The following is a 19,582-nucleotide window of genomic DNA, read 5'->3' as shown; positions in this document are numbered from 1 at the left end:
GAATGATCGAGAAAGGTGAGAGTTATGAGAAGATCAAGGAGAAAAATCCTTCGATCACCGAAGATGACTACAACGACTTCAAGATCAATTGCTCGAGCACCGCAAGCTCCGAATCAAGTAAGTGGGGGAAAGAAATGCGGGAGCTGAACTTAGGGGAACACACACTCGGTCCCGGCGGTTACAGAGTGGCGGAGCCTATATGGGACAAGGAGGAGGCGGACCGTGCCGAGCAAGGCCTACCGCCCCTCTTCGATAAATACGGTGACAAGCAGACCAGGAACTTTGTCAGGGCCCGGTACAAGAAGGACCCGAAAACAAAGGAGCTTACCACGGATCCGAAGACCAGGGCGCTTGAGCTTGTTCTGGTAAGGAATACACCCCCGCGTAATTAGCTCCATATGGTTGCATTCTAATTAATGAAGCCAAATTTCTAAATGGTTCACATTCCTTCCGCAGGCGACTGAAAGCAGTAGCGCGGGGTCGACTAAGAGCAACCCTTGGGACACCACTCTAAATAGGGCGTTGAATGTAATGAAGAACAAGGATAAGCTCAGTAAGCCGACGTCAGCTGGTCGTGTGGCCGGCAAAGGCTTGTCGACAAAATGGTCGTCATACTATAACACTGGTGGGCGAAAGGAGAAAAAGACCAGCTCGGAAAGCCAGGCGCGCGAGGTTCAAGAACTCAGGGCACAGGTGGCGCGGATTCCGGAGATTGTCCAAGAGCAAGTGCAACAACAACTCGGAGCGACGATCACCGCCATTGTGCCTACCTTGATCCAGGGGATTAGTGCGTGGATTGCGGGCGGCCAACAGGGGCCGCCCCCGATTCCTAGCTTCACGGCCAGCAACTCGCAGAACGCGATGGCGGGGCCATTGGTGTCTCCGGCGGAGGCGGCATTGGTGTCTCCGACGCCGGCACGGGAGCTTAATGCACCCGGGTGTACGTCGGCCGGCACCTCTGCAGCAAGCGGCCCCTCCGTCAACTGCACGCCCGCCGTTGGCGGTGCCTCGACATTAGCCGAGCTCGACGCCATCATCACGGTAACTAATTAAGCCTCTCTCGGCCGAGGACTTCATCTCCTTGCCTTTGACTGGGCATCCCTGACGCCCTACATGTTTTCGCAGGGCGCCGCCGACGTTCCGTGCACTCTCCTGCACTTCGTGAACAACGAGTTGGTCGATGTCGCCAAGGGCAAAATCGTTCAACCGGGCAACCCCTTGTTCCACGGTACCCAGATGCCACCCAACTTGTTTAGGGTTCAACTGGTTCGGGTGCTGCCAGGCTGCGACGAGTTGTTACCTCCGATTCGACCCGTCGGGGCCGACGATGATGACGTGATGACCCTCAGCGCCTGCCTGAGCTGGCCCCTGCTTTGGCCGAAGAGCCAGATTCGTTTGGGGGCGGGGGACACCACCCCAAAGACAACACCGCCAGTCGTGCCGGCGCCAAGTCGGCCCCATGGCAAGACCGCCGCAACGGTGCCGGACATCCCTATGCCACTGGATCCAAACATGCATATGGCACAGGATCAGAACGACGACGACGACGATACATTTGCCAACGTCGATCAGTACTTTGCCGATCATGGGTACGGTGGCGACTTCATGGGGCCTCCTTCTCAAGAACCCAACCCAACAAAAGACGTGCGCGATCTAGCTGGTACCGCGGAGAAGCCAAGTTGCAACAGGCGTCGTCTGCAGTTCAGCTCTCAGGAGACGCCTCCAGCTGCCGACTTCACCGAGCCTCAGATAGGCGAGGTGCGAAATATGATCAGCCCCAACACACTCAAGAAGGCGGTCTGTGAGCAGAACTCGGTCCCATTACAGGAGAAGAAGAAGGCACGCAAAAGAAAGACTAACAAGGGTGCGGGCCAGCCGGCACCGAGTACGATCCGTGCTCAGGACGGGCCACCTTCACCTGAGGATATCTCGAGGAGGGTGCATGTGGCGGGTAGGCCGATGCTACCGAGAAATATGCTCGATGCTGCAACCGGTGCTATGCGGAGTCTGCATGACAGTGTTCTTTCTTTGGAGAAGCGGCGTCTCGGAGAGAAGGATGTGGCATACCCGGTTTTCGCGGCCAAGGTGCCAGAGGGCAAGGGCTTTGTGGATAACTCCATCGGGGGTACGATCGTCCTGCGGTTTGATGACATCCACGCTATGTTGAACCTTCATCCGCTGCACTACACCTTCGTTCGGCTATTTTCGCTGAGTATGGAGATGCGGATCATTCGCGACAAGACCCCGGACATCGTGATAGTCGACCCCTTCTACATGCGTGCCAAGATCTTGGGCAGCGCTGGGGACCGGCAAGTCGCGAGTTCTTACCTCGAAGGCGTCATTCTGGCAAACCAAGATAAGGATAACTTCCTCGTGCCTTACTTTCCCGAGTAAGTCCTCCCCTCAACCGCCCCGTAACATATGAATTCTTAGATTTCGATCGTTTTTCTTTTAACATTCCATGTTTTCTGCAGTGACACACGTTGCACGCTCATCCTCCTAAGGCCCAAATATTCCATGGCCACGTATTTCGACCCGGACCGTCAGTCGAACGTAGACTACACAAATGTCAAGAAGGTTCTTGATGATGTTCTCCCCGGCTACGTCAAATCTGGAGGCACCTTCACCAGGCCTATTCGTAAGTACGGCAAGCACGTGTTCTCCCACAATACGACGTTCTGCTGCGTCAAGCAGCCGCCTGGCGGTCAGAAGGGTGCCTACTACGCCATCCATCACATGCGGGCGATCGTACGGGACCATCATCAACTTCTGCTACCGAGTAGACTCAAAGATTGGGCCGCGAGCGTGTCGGCAATCCAGGACGCGGACATCAGACAAGAATTCTTTCGCATCCAGTCGGAGTTTGCGGAAATCATCCATCAAGATGTCCTTCGTACCGCGGGGCAGTTCTACCTCAGAAATCAACCGTCCAACAGTGACATCGACACAATCCTACAAATGCAGGCTGACAACGCCCGTTCTTTCATGACTCCCACGATAGACGGCGGCTTCATCCACGCTCCGGTCCCTTGAGTCTCATGTTGTAATTAAACTTTAATGAACTTGTAGTATGTCTCTTTGGTTTCGAGAGTCGTTCAACTTAAGATGTAATCGATGCTATTAATGTCTTGCTTTTCTCTTCCGATCGTTCTGTTGCATACTTATATATTGCTTATGTATTGTCTGTGAATTGGTACTAACGTTTCGTTTGGCTACTGCATAGCGATGCCGTGGTATGTCGTGTACAAGGGTAAGGTTCCCGGAGTCTACGACGACTGGGAGGAGTGTCGGAGACAGGTTCACCGATTCAGCGGTAACAGTTACAAAGGGTACGCCACTAGGGCCGAGGCCAAATCTAGATACGCCCGCTATCTAGCGGGAGAGGGGAGGGAGCGTTGGAGGAACCGGATGAAGACGAGTTTCATCGTGATGATGCTCATCGTGATGACCGCAGCTCTCTTCTATGTGATGGTAGTTTAGATGATCGATATCGACTTGTAATGTGAAGACAAACTCGCGGTCTCGAGACTTGTAATATAATGTTCTATCTTTGTTCGGTCTTTTCAATTCGGAGACTAATATGATGACTTGTATTCGGAGACTAAAATGATGAATTGTATTCAGAGACTAATCTTCTATTGTATTCGATGAATCTGTTGTTGATGTGTGTTGTCTATATTTTGTCCAATTATACATTTTGTAACCTGTGCAAAAAACAGAAAATAAAAAATAAAAAAACCTAATATTCATACTAATGGCGCATCACATCATAGTGCGCCATTAGTATGCCAAAGGATACTAATGGCGCATCATTAAAGAGTGCGCCATTAGTATGCCGAAGTTACTAATGGCGCATCCTGCTGTCGTGCGCCATTAGTATGCCAAAGCACCTGGGTATACATGGCCCCCTGGGAGGCATACTAATGGCGTACTATTGTATATACTAATGGCGCATCTGAGGAGCGCCATTAGTATACCAGATACTAATGGCGCACCTGTGGTGCGCCATTAGTAAAATATACTAATGGCGTGCTACTAATGGCGCACTACTAATGCGCCATTAATGGCCAAATTAGGTGCGCCATTAGTAGGCCTTTTCCTAGTAGTGTGAGGCACGGTTCGCAAGTACCAAGTGATTCATAATCAAGTGGTTCCAAAATTCCATCAGAATGGAGTTTCTTCATGCGCTTTACACTGATATGACCTAAACGGCAGTGCCACAAATAAGTTGCACTCTCATTATCAACTCTGCATCTTTTGGCTTCAACATTATGAATATGTGTGTTACTACTATCGAGATTCAACAAGAATAGACCACTCTTCAAGGGTGCATGACCATAAAAGATATTACTCATATAAATAAAACAACCATTATTTTCTGATTTAAATGAATAACTGTCTCGCATCAAACAAGATCCAGATATAATGTTCATGCTTAACGCTGGCACCAAATAACAATTATTTAGGTCTAATACTAATCCCGAAGGTAGATGTAGAGGTAGCGTGCTGACTGCGATCACATCGACTTTGGAACCGTTTCCCACGCGCATCGTCACCTCGTCCTTAACCAATCTTCGCTTGATCCGTAGTCCCTGTTTCGAGTTACAAATATTAGCAACAGATCCAATATCAAATACCCAGGTGCTACTGCGAGCATTAGTAAGGTACACATCAATAACATGTATATCACATATACCTTTGTTCACCTTGCCATCCTTCTTATCCGCCAAATACTTGGGGCAGTTCCGCTTCCAGTGACCAGTCTGCTTGCAATAGAAGCACTCAGTTTCAGGCTTAGGTCCAGGCTTGGGTTTCTTCTCTTGAGTAGCAACTTGCTTGCCGCTCTTTTTGAAGTTCCCCTTCTTCTTCCCTTTGCCCTTTTTCTTGAAACCAGTGGTCTTGTTGACCATCAACACTTGATGCTCCTTCTTGATTTCTACCTCCGCAGCTTTCAGCATCGCGAAGAGCTCGGGAATAGTCTTGTTCATCCCTTGCATATTATAGTTCATCACGAAGCTCTTGTAGCTTGGTGGCAGTGATTGAAGAATTCTGTCAATGACGCAATCATCTGGAAGATTAACTCCCAATTGAATCAAGTGATTATTATACCCAGGCATTTTGAGTATATGTTCACTGACAGAACTGTTCTCCTCCATCTTGCAGCTATAGAACTTATTGGAGACTTCATATCTCTCAATCCGGGCATTTGCTTGAAATATTAACTTCAACTCCTGGAACATCTCATATGCTCCATGATGTTCAAAACGTCGTTGAAGTCCCAATTCTAAGCCGTAAAGCATGGCACACTGAACTATCGAGTAGTCATCAGCTTTGCTCTGCCAGACGTTCATAACATCCGGCGTTGCTCCTGTAGCAGGCCTGGCACCCAGCGGTGCTTCCAGGACGTAATTCTTCTGTGCAGCAATGAGGATAATCCTCAAGTTACGGACCCAGTCCGTGTAATTGCTACCATCATCTTTCAACTTTGCTTTCTCAAGGAACGCATTAAAATTCAACAGAACAACAGCATGAGCCATCTATCTACAATCAAACATAAACAAGCAAGATACTAATCAGGTACTAAGTTTCATGATAAATTTAAGTTCAGTTAATCAAGTTAATTAAAGAACTCCCACTTAGATAGACATCCCTCTAATCCTCTAAGTGATTATGTGATCCAAATCAACTAAACCATAACCGATCATCACGTGAGATGGAGTAGTTTTCAATGGTGAACATCGTTATGTTGATCATATCTACTATATGATTCACGCTCGACCTTTCGGTCTCCGTGTTCCGAGGCCATATCTGTATATGCTTGGCTCGTCAAGTATAACCTGAGTATTCCGCGTGTGCAACTGTTTTGCACCCGTTGTATTTGAACGTAGAACCTATCACACCCGATCATCACGTGGTGTCTCAGCACGAAGAACTTTCGCAACGGTGCATACTCAGGGAGAACACTTCTTGATAATTTAGTGAAAGATCATCTTATAATGCTACCGTCAATCAAAGCAAGATAAGATGCATAAAAAGGATAAACAGCACATGCAATCAATATAAGTGATATGATATGGCCATCATCATCTTGTGCTTGTGATCTCCATCTCCTAAGAACCATCGTGATCACCATCGTCACCGGCGTGACACCTTGATCTCCATCGTAGCATCATTGTCTTCTCGCCAAGCTTATGCTTCCACGACTATCACTACCACTTAGTAATAAAGTAAAGCATTACATCGCGATTTCATTGCATACAATAAAGCGACAACCATATGGCTCCTGCTAGTTGCCGATAACTCTGTTACAAAACATGATCATCTCATACAATAAAATTCAGCATCATGTCTTGACCATATCACATCACAACATGCCCTGCAAAAACAAGTTAGACGTCCTATACTTTGTTGTTGCAAGTTTTACGTGGCTGCTACGGGCTTTAAGCAAGAACCAATCTCACCTACGCATCAAAACCACAACGATAGTTTGTCAAATAGACTCCGTTTTAACCTTCGCAAGGACCGGGCGTAGCCATACTCGGTTCAACTAAAGTTGGAGAGACAGTCGCCCACAAGCCACCTATGTGCAAAGCACGTCGAGGGAACCGGTCTCGAGTAAGCGTACGCGTAAGGTTGGTCCAGGTCGTCTCGTCCAACAATGCCGCCGAACCAAAGTATGACATGCTGGTAGGCAGTATGACTTATATCGCCCACAACTCACTTGTGTTCTACTCGTGCATATAACATCAACATAAATAACCTAGGCTCAGATGCCATTGTTGGGTTTCGTAGTAATTTCAAAAAATTTCCTACGCACAGGCAAGATCATGTGATGCATAGCAACGAGAGGGGAGAGTGTTGTCTACGTACCCAACGCAGACCGACTGCGGAAGCGCTGACACAACGTAGAGGAAGTAGTCGTACGTCTTCACGATCCAACCGATCAAGTACCGAAACTACGGCACCTCCGAGTTCGAGCACACGTTCAGCTCGATGACGATCCCCGGACTCCGATCCAGCAAAGTGTCGGGGAAGAGTTCTGTCAGCACGACGGCGTGGTGACGATCTTGATGCACTACAGCAGCAGGGCTTCGCCTAAACTCCGCTACAGTATTATCGAGGACTATGGTGGCAGGGGGCACCGCACACGGCTAAGGAATAGATCACGTGGATCAACTTGTGTGTTCTAGGGTGCCTCTACCTCAGTATATAAAGGACCAAAGGGGGGGAAGGCTGGCCGGCCACAAGGGGTGCGCCAGGAGAGTCCTACTCCCTCCGGGAGTAGGATTCCCCCCCAATCCTAGTTGGAATAGGATTCGCGGAGGGGGAAAAGAGAGAGAGAGGGGGTCGGCCACCTCTCCTAGTCCTAATAGGACTAGGGGAAGGGAGAGGCGCACAGCCCATGTAGGGTTGCCTCTACTCTTTTCCACTAAGGCCCATCATGGCCCATTTAGCTCCCGGGGGGTTCCGGTAACCTTCCCGGTACTCCGGTAAAATCCCGATTTCACCCGAAACACTTCCGATGTCCAAATATAGGCTTCCAATATATCAATCTTTATGTCTCGACCATTTCGAGACTCCTCGTCATGTCCGTGATCATATTCGGGACTCCGAACAACCTTCGGTACATCAAAATGCATAAACTCATAATATAACTGTCATCGTAACCTTAAGCGTGCGGACCCTACGGGTTCGAGAACAATGTAGACATGACCGAGACACGTCTCCAGTCAATAACCAATAGCGGGACCTGGATGCCCATATTGGCTCCCACATATTCTACGAAGATCTTTATCGGTCAGACCGCATAACAACATACGTTGTTCCCTTTGTCATCGGTATGTTACTTGCCCGAGATTCGATCGTCGGTATTCCAGTACCTAGTTCAATCTCATTACCGGCAAGTCTCTTTACTCGTTCTGTAATACATCATCCCGCAACTAACTCATTTAGTTGCAATGCTTGCAAGGCTTTAAGTGATGTGCATTACCGAGAGGGCCCAGAGATACCTCTCCGACAATCGGAGTGACAAATCCTAATCTCGAAATACGCCAACCCAACATCTACCTTTGGAGACACCTGTAATGCTCCTTTATAATCACCCAGTTACGTTGTGACATTTGGTAGCACCCAAAGTGTTCCTCCGGCAAACGGGAGTTGCATAATCTCATAGTCATAGGAACATGTATAAGTCATGAAGAAAGCAATAGCAACATTCTAAACGATCGGGTGCTAAGCTAATGGAATGGGTCATGTCAATCAGATCATTCAACTAATGATGTGACCTCGTTAATCAAGTAACAACTCTTTGTTCATGGTTAGGAAACATAACCATCTTTGATTAACGAGCTAGTCAAGTAGAGGCATACTAGTGATACTCTGTTTGTCTATGTATTCACACATGTATTATGTTTCCGGTTAATACAATTCTAGCATGAATAATAAACATTTATCATGATATAAGGAAATAAATAATAACTTTATTATTGCCTCTAGGGCATATTTCCTTCACGAACCAGACCGGCCGACCGCATGGGCTTTATTCGGTTGATCCATGCAGCGAACCAGTGTGCTATAGAGATAGTTGGGCGCCTTAAGCACCGAATAGGAGCTCTCGAAAACCAGTTCATTCGGAAAAGAGAGGAAAACCCTAGCGTCGACGACTTGGTTCGTAATTCCTGCTAGTTCCCTTCGCCTTCGGTATCATTTTCGGCTTCTAGAGGTGGGGGTAACTATAGATCAACGTTCGTGGTTCAATTTGGTTTTCATCTACGCTCGATTTTTTTGTTTTGGCAGCGAAGCCTTGATGGTGGAGATAGCATCGTACAAAATAAAAGTCTCACTGTTCTATCCCCGTCCTAGTATGGCTATTGTGGACAATGCGACCTACACTCGGGAGCTTGTGCTGTTTTGGTCTCACAGGTCGATGGTCCCCTTCTCGTGGATTGTTATTCGGTGCTTCAACCTATCTTGATGGTGGCGGCGGCAATAGTATTGTCAAGCATGCTCTTGTCACTGGGTATGTTGAATCGTTCTTTTGTGCTCCTGGTCTTCTGCCCCAACAGTATGGCAACAAAGTAGCAGTTCGACAATCTAACTTGGGTGTGTCCCTGGCCACAATGTGTTCAAAGATCTTAGGTTCTCATCTGTTGGGTGGGCAGCTCATGTATCTCTTTGAAACCTCAGCTTGTGCAGTGTTGGTTTTTTGCAGTTTCTTTACTAGATGGATGGAGAAAAGTCAAGATGCAAGAGGGATGTGGAGCCAACCACCACGGAATACTTTGATGTAACTAAACTTGATAATAGTTTCACATCCATACGGAAGCAGCCTAGCCCATATGACTACATGGCCAGGATCCAAACCAAATTGATAAAAAAAATCAGCAAGGACCCAGACGAAAACAAACTATAGGTTTTTTCAACTCAACCCAATCCAAAATGTTTCTCTTTTTTGGATTCAACCCACAAACTCAAGCCATGGACAAAGCCCTTAACATGAAAACAACATAGGCAGTTCTCAACCAAGCCAAATATGGCATAATTATTTCTACAGTAATTTGAGCAATCAATACCAAGCCAAGCTTTTCACGAATTCCTATTCATGCATACTTGTATATAGCCATCAACAGTTCTACAGTCCAGGTCTTGACCCTGCAATCTTCAACCTCAACTCACTCCAACTACTCAACCTTAGCATGAATAATTTTGGCATCGGCGGACTTGCCAACCTTATCTCCTTGGATTTTTCTGGCATCGAAGAAAAATCCCAACCCACTGATACAAGTCTTCCGTCAATACCCATGCATTGTGTTACATAGAAAGAAAATGATTCACCATCTGCATTTCATAAACTTGGCCATTCATAGACCAACCCGTGTGTCAGTTAGCGGTTGAAGCGTTTGACATATATAGTGATGACACACTTGATTTTGATTTTGATTTTGATTCTTTAGGGATTTTGATTATTATTTTTAGGCAAACTTTAGGGATTTTGATGTGGGGGCATAGTAACAAAAAAGGCCCAGTGCCCAGAAGGTCCCTCTGGGCCAGTTTTTCTTCCCTGCGGGCCGGGTGCCCACTTCCCGTTTCCGGACTCCCGAGCCCTTTCCTCCGCCCCTCCTGCTCAGACCACCGCTCGCCGCACTTCCCTCTGCTGCCATTCGGAGGCACCGTCGCCATGGCAAGGGCAGGCGAAAGGTGCCTTCCGCTGGGGAGTTGAGTCACGGAATCGATTCGCCGTCCGGCACCTGGTCGCCGTCGGGGCTGATTCCGCTGTTAGCCCCCATCAGTGCGGTGGTCAGATGGGGGCTCGGCTGCTGCCTCCTTCTGCTGCTGCTTCGTCGCAGGTACCCTTCAGTTCAAGGGTTCAACCTGTGTGCTGCGCGCTCCTTTGTTCGAGCTTTTTGATTCCAACGTCTCGCCTAATCCGCTGTATTTGTTATCTAGTTCGACTCATGATGCCTGCTTGATTCGGTAGCCCAATTTAAGGGTCGTTTGGAAATGGAGCATTTCTCGTTTGAACCCAGCTACTCATGCATCATTGGACTCATACAACAATGTAGCTCCATCAGTACCCAACAATTAAGTTAACTTGCAGTCCTGCACACATAAACAATGCCTACTCTTGCTCGACGGAGTACTGTCAAACAACCAAACAAAGCTACGTGTTGGTGCTCCAATCAACCTGCACCACTACGTGCTGCTTTTGACTGCTTGCGAGTCACAATCTAGCTAGTGCAGTCAACCAAGTCGCCATCTCATTCAGACAATTTCACTAGAATAAACTAGCTACAGAGAAAATTGGCTGATATGGCTGTCTGACTCTGCTGGCATATATGGTCTCTGTACACTGGAAAATAATCTATAGGAGTCACAGTTGTGCTCAGTAGTGCTCAGTCATCACGCACATATGGTACAAGTCTTGCTTCGCAGGAGCTTTTTTGTCTTGAACTGTTGCATTATTGGGACGATTCGAGTCTTGACCGTAGACCAGTGAAAAATTTCAAGTAATGCGACTTCTGAAAAGAACTATTTCTGAACCCCTTCTTTTTATTCCGATTTGCTGGAGTGCTTCCCTCATTATCCATCTCCGGCCGGCCTGACCATTACATTATTGGAGCTGAAGAGTTCAGTCTTGACTCTTCCTATTTTGCTTTGATCGCCCTCTCTATAAAAAGCCTTGCAACAATCCTGCCTTCCTACCAAAGAGAAAAGAAACAAGTACACTGCCGTGTTGGAACTTAGATCAATGGCTTCAATCGGTTGGGTGCTACTACTCTTTATTGCGGCGCTTTCTGCGCTACCCACCTCCGGCGCCAACGGTGATGGTAATAACCTCACTCTCCGGTGCCATCCAGACCAGTCCGCAACCCTCTTCCAACTAAAGCAATCCTTCTCGTTCTTCCATTACCCCAACGCCCTTGAGTCATGGCAGGATGGTACTGATTGTTGTCTTTGGGAAGGTGTCAGGTGCAGCAATTCCTCGGGCCATGTGACTGCTTTGGAGCTCGGTGGGCGTGGCTTCTATAGTCAGGGCCTTGACCCTGCAATCTTCAAGCTCACCTCGCTCCAACAACTTGACCTTAGCATGAACAATTTTGGCCCGTACAGTCTCCCGACAAATGGGTTTGAGAGGCTCACCTCGCTCACCCACCTCAACCTCTCCTATTCAGTCTTCCGTGGCCAGATACCTACTGGTATCGGCAAACTTGCCAACCTTATCTCCTTGGATCTTTCTACTACTACTGATGATTCTGCTGTTTATGGCTATGATACCAACGCCCTTGATGTTATTAGTCTGCCCAGGCTGTGGAGGAACCGAACTTTGAGATTTTAGTGGCCAACCTCAGCAGTCTGAGAGAGCTCTACCTTGATGAAGTGGATATGTCTAGCAGCAGAGACTGGTGCCATGCTCTTGCTAAATCTCTTCCCCATCTCCGAGTTCTTAGCTTGAGGGACTGTCAACTCAGGGGTCCTATCTGTCCATCTCTCTCAACCCTCCACTCTCTAAATGTGATTAACCTTCAAGACAACTTCGATATGCCCGCTGCTCCTTTTCCAGAGTTTTTCATGGATTTTCTCAATTTAAGTGTGCTCCAACTTGGTTGGACAAATATCCAAGGGTGGTTCCCTCGTAGAACCTTCAAATCAAAAACTCTACGAGTTCTTGACTTATCCTGGAACCACAATCTCTCAGGGCACGTGCCCAACTTCTCCAACGCAAGTTCTTTAGAGACAATGATGCTAGATGGGACCAATTTCTCCTTTGGAAAAACAGGCTCTTTTAGCAATTTCAAGTCTTTGCAAACGTTAAGCGTTGATGTGAATTTTGCTTTTATGGAGCATCAATCTTCACTCGGTATTCACATGTCTTTACGACATCTGGAACTCACCCTGACGGACTCGACAAAAGATTTGGGGCTAATTTTGTCATCGATCGGAGACCTGCAGAACTTGGCAAGCCTAGAACTCTCAAGATGGAACTTCTCTTGGACATCCTTCTCTTCAGTTGCGAAACTCAAGAACTTGAAAAGCCTGTCAATCATTGACTGCTACTTCACTAAGCCATCACTATCGGCAATTGGCAACCTCACAAACTTGGATAGCTTGGAAATCTTTGCTTATGATTTCTTATGGCCAATACCGTCTGCAATTGGTAATCTCAGAAGTTTGAAAAGCTTGGAATTTGTTAATCCTTATGGTTTCTTAGGGCCAATACCATCTGCAATTGGCAATCTCAGAAGCTTGAAAAGCTTGGAAATTAATGCTCATGGTTTATTAGGGCCGATACCATCTTCAATTGGCAATCTTAGTAGCTTGATAAGGTTGGAAATTTCTGCTTCGGAGTTTTCTGGGCCAATGCCAGCTTCAATATGCAATCTTAGTAATTTGGAGGCTTTGGAGATTCACAGTTCTGGGTTTTCTGGGCCAATACCCTATGCAGTTGGACTACTCAAGAAATTGACATCACTACGGCTTCGAAAGTGTAGCTTTTCTGGGAGCATACCAAATTCAGTATTTAATTTGACTCGCCTAATTGAGTTAGATCTTTCATTTAATCTTCTCAGTGCTAAGACTTCTATATTCTTATTCTTGAGAGCAGTTTTTTTTAATTATTATACAAGTAATATCCTAAGTTTCTAGTACTAAACGACACTGCATATTCCTTCGTAAATGTATGCTTTATTTAAGTTTATGTTCATTGGTTACTATGACTATTCACTGTTGCTTTAAGAGACAAATAAATTTAATGGAACAGTAATAACTAATAAGCATGCATCCAGATGGTAATATTCCGAACAATAATACTGAATCAAGATTACCTAGAGGTGGCACTCCCTTCGCACTTATGATAAGATAATCTCTACTCCCTCCGTTCCTAAATATATGTCTTTTTAGAGATTCAAATATGGACTATATATGGAGCAAAATGAGTGAATCTACACTCTATACAATGTCTATATACATCCGTATGTAGTTTATATTGAAATCTCTGAAAAGATTTATATTTACGAACAGAAGGAGTATGTCCTTTGTGAGATAGGATTTCGGTGTGGAAATGCCGGTCTTTGAAAAAGTAAGTCATATAGGAGTATATGTTGTAGTCTTGGTTCAAAATACCAAAAAAGGCTTTCGCCCGCTTTATATATAAAGCAACATTAGCAACAACCCGGTACAAACGCACGCCATCACAACACACGCACACACCCAAGGCAGGATACATAGGCGTTGAGCGCAGCAACACCACCTCTAGCACTACAAGAGCAACCAGGGTACCACCGCGAAGAGATCAAGCCACATACGACGAATTGTGGGCTCCAAGATGGCGCCTTCAGGAAGGTTACGACACCGGCGCGCAGGCACCGTCCGATCCGAGGATTAGAGTTTTCCCTGGAGCAACATGATGGGCAATGAGAGCCGTGATGAAGCCTTCGAGAAGGGGACGAGCTTCGCCGCCGCCGGTCTGTCCTAAGATAGAACATGTTCTCATCCCGGCTAACACTCACCGCCACCGAACGCCACACCCCGGCTACCACGCTGCCCATGGCCATGGCCACCGGGCAACACTGAGTCACGGGCTCTGCCCATGAGCACCGCGCTCCCACCGCCAGAGTCGCCGCCCCGGCATCCAAGACCCTGACACCACCTCACCCGAGACCCGCCGCTACACCAACCAATGAGATGAGCGGAGAGGGCCCTCCTTTCGCACCCCTGGGCGGCCTCCAGCGCCGAGATCCAACTAGGCCGGCCAAAACTAGTCTCCATCGATCGCCCCGTCTTGCTGCTCCCGGGCGAGAGACGAGCTCCCCAGTTGCTCACCACCACCATATAGGAGGCAAGGATGATTCCGCGGTCGCCTGGCGGCGAAACCCTCTCTCAACGATGGACAACAGCTGGGAAAGGGCCAACCCTTCGACGAATGTAGCACCCGGATGACAAGAAGAGGGATCGAAGGCCGAAACAAGCCGCCTACAGACGAGCCGATGCTGGAACATGCCAGCCGTCGCCGCGGCCGACCTGCCAAGCTGTTGTCGAACCACCCATGACCGGGGCAGCAGCCACACCGGGCCATTGCCAAACCCACGCCGCCTGTTGAGCTCCAAGCATCGGATCTGCCGGGCACACTCCTCCCTCATCCAGATTTGGCGAGCCGGGCTCTAGCTACTGCAGCCCGCAGCAGCTAGCGCGGCCCAGTAACCAGCAGACGAACGCGCACCTCCAGCGTGCCGCCATCGCCACCGACTACTGCAGAGGTGGCCGCCCGTGGCCCAAGCCGCCCGCTACAACCCATGCCGCCCGTCCCGGCAGCCGCCAGATCTGGCACAGCCAGCCACCGATGTCTCCTGGCCAGACGCACTCCGCTGCCACGCAACCCACCACGCCACAAGCTTGCCTCAGCGACGCCATCACCGAGGCCCGTCGTCGCGCCGCCACAGCCTGCACACAGTAGCCACCCAGTCATATGACACCGACCTGTGTTAGTCCCATGCGGGCGAGGTGGATAGAGATCCCCGCCGCCGTCGGCAGCGGCCGGGTTTTGCCCGGGCGCGCCCTGCGACGGCGGCAAGGGGGAGGAGGGAAGAAGAGGCGGGGGGCGCGGCCGGCGGCTACGGTTCCCCCGGTCGCTCTGGGGGCGAGGGAAGGACGAGGGGAAACTTTCTCTAGACTTTTTCTATTGTTTGCCCTTAGCTTCATTGTTTTGTAAGGAACTTGTTCTTCCTCGTATTTTCATGCTATTTAGAAGAAGGGTTGTATCGTCATTTACTTGTATTTTTCTCTTGGTTTTGCAATTTAATTCCTATGTCTGGCAAGTGGCAGCCTGAGAAAATTATAAGGGAGGCTAGCGAAAAAAGTTATGTTGAGATAATGATATTTTTTTATAGGACTCAAGAAAGTATGAGTGCAATGTCAATCGTAAATACAACCTTGTGATCTATGCGTATGTCAGATCCTACATTTACTAGAACTAGTAATAATGTACGTGCAATGCACGTTTATATTAGATAGGATATTAGTTGCAAGTTATATTAGGTAAGATATATCTGTTGCACGTTGGTATTTGGTAAGATATCAATTACTTTTTCACGGAAATGGTAGGATATTAATTACATGACAGATTTCAAGAGATAGCGTTAAGTCAAAATATGTTTATAACCTATGGCAGTGGTGGGTAATTATAGCGTTAAACATGTTTAGTGCTCAACATTGAAGCGATTTGAACCGCTAGATAACATGATTTGACGGTCGAGATGGTTTGGATCTGTCCATTTGGGTCTTTTTATATTGGTATAGATATGTAAAAATTGCTTGGTATGTTTATACATGGTCCTCTTGGGTTGTTATGGCCACATGACATGTTTCTACATAGTCTCCCGCGTGTTACCATCAGGTCTAAACAATCTTGTAGCACATATGTCCATGGGATGCGTTTCAAATCTTGGATGTCGTTGCTCCTAGTTGATAAGAGCCACCTTCTCGTAGTAGTATCCTACTTCATTTAGTGTAGGCAACATGTCCTGAGGTTCAACCTCTTTGCTCATTGTTAATAGTGTCCTAGACTTTTCAATGACATGGAGGAGAGATGATTAAAGTGAGAGAATATAGTCTTCCCTTCGTGAAGTGATGATGTCTCCATATGCATCCCAATATGCATCTGCATCAGCATGCATTTGCATCTGCATCTGCCGAACATTATTCTCTACTTTCTTTACCATTGTGCATTTCCTTGGGAGACAAAGAAAAGACAGTGATAGCGCGCGACACAATTTTTTGGGGGTGTTTGTAGTCATTTTTTGCCCTTTATTGGTAAGAGTTGCATAAGTGATAAGCCTAAACAATAAAAACCCCAGAATAAAAAGGGACAGAGCGGTTAGTACATTTTGAAGGAAAGATGTGTTTTAGTTCACTTGACGTGCTCACATCCATGTCTTTGACATTTATGTCTAATAAATATTGGGCTTGACTTCGCAGTTAACACCCTCTATTGCACTTACCTTCTTTCTACTGCACTTTTTCATACCTTCGTGTTAGATTCTACTGCATCTACCTTGTTTTTACAGGACAAAAATGCAATGGAGTAGAAAGATGCAATACAGTGGAAAAATACAATGCAGTAGAAAAGATGGTTATCCAAATCTTAAAATGTAAATATGCACTGGTTAGCAATACACTAAACATTTAAGATAAACATTCACTCTCCTTTCCCGGACTGTTATTACTAATAAGGACGGATGGTTCAACATTTGTTTCTTTAGCAACTTCTGGAGTGGAGGCCCTTAACTTGATTTTCACTAAAAAAAACAAGTCAAAAAACTCGGTGGGGGTGTTACATAGATTTACGTGCACCATCTCGGATAGCTAAAGAGGATCAGAGAGGAGGAAGGAAAAACGAGGGGGGATGGAAGAAGAGGACACTAGCTAGGCCACTCTTCCATCCAACATTTAACAGAGACAAGTCCTTCTTTCTTAGCTCTGCGAGCTCATAGCCTCACCATAAACACACATTGACTTTCCACCATTGCCGTCAGCACGACAACATTGTCGAACACCTTCCTATTTGTCATTCAGCCACTTGTCTGTATTATTCTCTTCAACTAAAGATTTGTTTTAATATTGTATGTATGCATGCTCCTAAACTTTGTAGTGACTAATTTCTAGTTAAGTATTCCCTCCGTCCCATAATATAAGAGCGTTTTTTACACTAGTGTAGTGTCAAAAAACGTTCTTATATTATGGGACGAGGGGAGTATTTCATATAAGTATATAATACATGATAGTCTAACTGGTAAGTGAGAGCATGTAACATCTTCACACTTTATGCAGGGGAAATTCCAACATATGTTTTCACTATTCCAACATTGCGACACTTAGATATTCGTTTCAATCAGCTCTCTAGCTCTGTACAAGACTTTGATGCGACATCTTCGCACTTGGTGTCAGTGGACCTAAGCACAAATAACTTGACAGGAAATATTCCCAAGTCGTTCTTTCAACTCAGAAGTTTGGCCTATCTCGATATTGCCTGGAATAACTTGTTTGGTTTGGTGGATCTTTCTTCATTTTGGAGGTTAGAGAGTCTCACTCATTTGGGTCTTTCCCACAACAATCTATCAGTTGTGGAATTGGATGGAGAAGATAACAACTCTCCATCTATCTATCTCCCTCGAATTACCATGTTGGGATTAGCAAGCTGCAACTTAATGAGATTCCCAAGTTCATTGGCACACCTTAACCAAATGACTTACTTGGATTTGTCATCCAATAGAATCAGTGGGGCCATTCCAAAGTGGATGTGGGTGACATGGAACAGTAGCCTTACATATTTGAATCTTTCACACAACCTTCTCAGCATTATGCAACTTACATCATATGTTCTCCCTTTCGATCGGTTGGAAATTCTTGATCTTAGTTTCAATCAGCTTGAAGGGGAGCCTTGGCGCAGTGGTAAAGCTGCTGCCTTGTGACCATGAGGTCATGGGTTCAAGTCCTGGAAACAGCCTCTTACAGAAATGTAGGGAAAGGCTGCGTACTATAGACCCAAAGTGGTCGGACTCTTCCCTGGACCCTGCGCAAGCGGGAGCTACATGCACCAGGTTGCCCCTTTTTTTTAGTTTCAATCAGCTTCAAGGGCAGATTTCCTATGCCGAGCCGCCCAGCGGCTATCTTAGATTATTCAAACAATAGTTTCTCTTCAGTGCTTCCAAACTTCACTCTCTATCTTGGCCATGAGTTCAGGATTTCTAAAAACAAGATTAGTGGACACATACCTAAGTCAGTTTGTGATTCAACTATTCGTGTCCTCGACCTATCTTTTAACAACTTCAGCAGGCAGATACCTTCATGTCTAATAGAAGATGGTTACATGAGCGTGTTGAGTTTACGGGAGAATCAATTTGAAGGTATGTTGCCTAACAACATCAAAGACAATTGTTTCCTTCACACATTAGACTTGAACAACAATAAAATTGAAGGGCAGCTTCCAAGGACACTTACCAAGTGCTTGCAGCTGGAGTTCATTGACATAGGAAACAATAACATGGTAGGTACTTTTCCATCATATCTGGGGGTACTTTCCAGACTTCGTGTCCTTGTCATGAGATCCAACCGATTCTATGGCTCAATGAGTGGTGCTCTTCACAGCGGTGACAAATCTGGAGAATACTTCTCTAGCTTGCAGATTCTTGATGTTGCCTCGAACAATTTCTTTGGTAATTTGAGTCCAGATTGGTTTGAGGGGTTGAAATCAATGATGACAGAGTTGAACAGTACTGGTGAAATTATGAGTGCTTTGAATGGAAGTGGTAATGTTGAACATCCCTATCAGGATACTGTTACTATATACTATAAAAGCATCTATAGGACATTCAATAAGATCTTGACAACTTTAACAGCCATTGACTTATCAAATAATTCATTTGATGGCACCATTCCTGGATCGCTTGGGAGGCTTACTTCGTTACATGTACTAAACATGTCAGGCAATGCCTTCACCGGTCACATTCCGCAAGTATTTGGCAGGATGACTCAACTAGAATCACTCGACCTGTCTCAGAACCAGCTTTCCGGTGATATTCCAGCGGCACTAACAAAACTTAACTTTCTTGGTATCTTGAACTTGTCCAACAATCAGTTGGTGGGAAGGATACCCCAGTCAGGTCAATTTGCGACGTTTGAAAACAATTCATTTGAAGGGAATCTGGGGCTGTGTGGACTGCCATTGTCCAACCCCTGTGGCGTTTCACCTGCTCCTCCAAGCACCATGCCTGCAGATGATTCGTCTCATACTGATGTGGTACTGTTTCTCTTCTCTGGGCTCGGCTTTGGTGTTGGATTTGCAGCTGCCATTCTGATGAGATGGGGTCTAATCGGCAAATGGTTTGTTAAATCTGCAAGAGATTTGAGGACTTGATCTGATTGTTGGAGACCGCTTCCAAGTGCAGTCATGCTCTGCTGGATGGGAGCCAAATACGTCTTGTGCAAGTGTTGCTTGGCCAAATGGTTAAACATCTTGTAATATATCTCCTCTCATCTCCCGGTTTGAATGTCTTGTGTAGGTTTCGCTTGGAGACAAATCATGTAACCA

At 46.5% G+C, this 19,582-nt stretch overlaps 1 pseudogene; it reads left to right on the top strand.

The window, feature by feature from the left end:
* Nucleotides 1–11,248: 11,248 nt before the first annotated feature.
* On the top strand, nucleotides 11,249–19,476 carry LOC123057633 (receptor like protein 22-like; annotated as a pseudogene).
* Nucleotides 19,477–19,582: the final 106 nt, after the last annotated feature.

This window comes from Triticum aestivum, chromosome 3A, assembly GCF_018294505.1.
Source record: "Triticum aestivum cultivar Chinese Spring chromosome 3A, IWGSC CS RefSeq v2.1, whole genome shotgun sequence".
NCBI lineage: Eukaryota > Viridiplantae > Streptophyta > Magnoliopsida > Poales > Poaceae > Triticum > Triticum aestivum.
This window is presented reverse-complemented; position numbering and strand designations above follow the sequence as displayed.